Source organism: Triticum aestivum, chromosome 3D, assembly GCF_018294505.1.
Source record: "Triticum aestivum cultivar Chinese Spring chromosome 3D, IWGSC CS RefSeq v2.1, whole genome shotgun sequence".
NCBI lineage: Eukaryota > Viridiplantae > Streptophyta > Magnoliopsida > Poales > Poaceae > Triticum > Triticum aestivum.
In genome coordinates this window covers 68,243,590-68,246,660 of record NC_057802.1, presented here as the reverse complement: position 1 = coordinate 68,246,660, position 3,071 = coordinate 68,243,590, and positions in this window count along the sequence as shown.

Below are 3,071 nucleotides of genomic sequence, written 5' to 3'. Positions count from 1 at the left end.
CTTCTTGCTGTGGTAGTGCCTCAGGCCTTGCTGGTAGATGGCCGAGCGACTGAGCGCCACGAGGCGTGCTTCTTCGAGCAGGTCGACGCCATCTTCGCGGGCTTCTCTGGCTTCGGCTTCGGTGTACATCGCGACGCGCGGTGAGTCAAACTCGACGTCGGTCGGGATGACGGCTTCGGCTCCATAGACGAGGAAGAACGGGGTGAACCTGGTCGACCGATTCGGCGTGGTGCGTAGACTCCAGAGAACGGCTGGCAACTCGTCAAGCCAGCTGCCGGGTGAGCGGATGACTGGCTCGACGAGTCGCGGCTTGACGCCGGACAGGATGAGTCCATTGGCCCGCTCGACCTGCCCGTTGGACTGTGGATGCGGAACGGAGGCCAGGTCGAGGCGGATGCCGGAGACGGAGCAGTATTGCTCGAGCGCGCCCTTAGCGAAGTTGGTGCCGTTGTCGGTGATGATGCTGTTCGGCATGCCGTAGCGCAGCGCTATGTCCTTGATGAACCGGACGGCTGTTGGCCCGTCCAGTTTCTTGATTGGTCTTGCCTCGATCCACTTGGTGAATTTGTCCACTGCCACCAGCAAGTGCGTCATGCCGCCTCGAGCGGTTTTGAAGGGTCCCACCATGTCGAGTCCCCAGACCGCGAAGGGCCAGGCGATCGGTATGGTGCGGAGTGCTGACGCCGGCTGGTGGCTGCGTTTGCTGAAGCGCTGGCATCCTCACACTTGAGGACGAGCGACCCGGCATCTTGGAGGGCCGTGGGCCAGTAGAAACCGTGGCGGAACGCCTTGGCCACCAGGGATCGTGATGCGGCGTGGTGCCCACACTCGCCCTGATGTATGTCGAGGAGGATGTCGATGCCCCGTTCCTGCTCGACGCAGTGCTGGAACACGCCGGTGGAGCTGCGCTTGACGAGCTCGTTGTTGATGATGCTGTAGGCGGACGCCCGGCGCTGCACTTGCCGAGCTTCGGTCTCGTCCATGGGGAGAACCCCGTTCTCCAAAAATTCTGATGTTGGGAGGGCCCAAGATGGAGCCGTAACCACGGCGAAGACGACCACCAGGGTGGGTTCCGAGTCGGCAGCCCCCGAGTCGGGTTGAGCGGCCCCGGGGTCGGGGATGGCGACGGCTGGGTCCGGGACGATGGTGGCCGAGTCGAGCTGAGCAGCCCCTGGGCCGGGTTCAGCAGTCCCCGGGCCGGGTTGAGGTGCGGCCGGGTCGTCTGGAACGTGGATGGACTCGGAGTCCGGCGATGGCTTGACGGACGGCTTGCGCAGGTGCTCGTGGGAGACGTCGGACGGGATGGCTTGTCGTGACGAGGCGATCTTGGCGAGCGTGTCGGCTGCTTCGTTCTCCGCGCGTGGGACGTGGAGGAACTCGCAGCCCTCGAAGGATCCGGACAGCTTCTGGACGAGGAAGCGGTAGCTTGCCATGTTGGAGTCGCGGGCGTCCCATTCGCCGGAGCACTGCTGCACCACCAGGTCTGAGTCGCCGTAGCACATGATGCGCCGGATGCCGAGTTCCTTGGCAAGCCGGAGGCCGTGCACAAGGGCTTCGTACTTGGCGTCGTTGTTGGAGGCGGCGAAGTGGATCTGGAGCGCGTAGCGGAGCCGGTCGCCCTTCGGGGACGACAGTACGATGCCGACCCCCAAGCCGAGTCGCATCTTGGACCCGTCGAAGTGCATGCGCCAATGCGTCGAGTCAGGAGGCGGCGACAAGTACTGGGTCTCGGTCCAGTCGACGAGGAAGTCGGCCAGGGCTTGAGACTTGATCGCGGTGCGGGGCTCATAGAGGATGGTGTGGCCGGCTAGCTGGATCGCCCACTTGGCAACCCGGCCAAAGGCATCCCGGCACCCAATGATTTCTTCGATAGGCGCAGTGCTGACCACGGTGACAACGTGCTCTTGGAAATACTGCTTCAGCTTCTTGGCGGTGAAGTACACGCCGTAACACATCTTCTGGTAGTGCGGGTAGTTCTGCTTGGAGATGGAGAGCACCTCGCTCAGGTAGTAGACTGGGCGCTGGACGGCTTGGATCTTGCCCTTCCCTGGTCGCTCGACCACCAGCACCGTGCTGACCGCCTGCGAGGTCGCGACTATGCAGAGCAACAGCGGCTCCTTGTCGGTCGGCGCGGCCAGGACTGGCGCGGTGGAGAGCATGCGCTTGAGGTCTTGGAAGGCCTCGTCTGCCTTGCCGTTCCATTCAAACGGGCTCGTCTTCTTCATCAGCTGGTACAGGGGTAGCGCCCTCTCGCCCAGCCGGCTTAGAAACCGGCTGACCGAGGCCAAGCATCGGTGAACTTCTGGACATCGCGCAGCCGAGCCGGCTTGCGCATGCGTTCGATGGCCTTGATCTTCTCCGGGTTCGCCTCAATGCCGCGTTCCGAGACGAGGAAGCCGAGTAGTTTTCCGGCCGGGACACCGAAGACGCATTTTTCCGGGTTAAGCTTGACCTTGTATTCGCGGAGGTTGGCGAAGGTTTCCTTCAAATTGTCGAGAAGCGTGAGGTGCTGCTTGGTCTTCACCATGATTTCGTCCACGTATACGTGGATATTGCGGCCAAGTTGCGGCAGCAGGCATTTTTGCATGCAGCGCTGGAAGGTGGCGCCGGCGTTCTTCAAGCCGAACAACATGGTGATGTAGCAATACGCCCCAAAGGGCGTGATGAAGGACGTCTTCAGGGCGTCGGCCGGGTCTAGCTTGATCTGGTGGTAGCCGGAGTAAGCATCCAGGAAGGACAGGAGCTCACACCAGGCGGTCGAGTCGATGACTTGGTCGATCCGCGGGAGGGCCAACGGATCCTTGGGACAGGCCTTGTTGAGGCTGGTGTAGTCGATACACATGCGTCGGGTCTTGTTCTTCTTCAGGACGAGGACTGGATTAGCCAGCCACTCGGGGTCAAACACTTCCATTATGAAGCCGGCCGCCAAAAGCTTGGCGATCTCTTCACCAATGGTTCTTCTCTTCTCTTCGGAAAATCGTCGTAGGGGTCAACAGACAGGCTTGGCGTCCTTGCGGACGTGAAGTTTGTGCTCGGCGTACTTCCTCGGGATACCCGGCATGTCCTTGGGG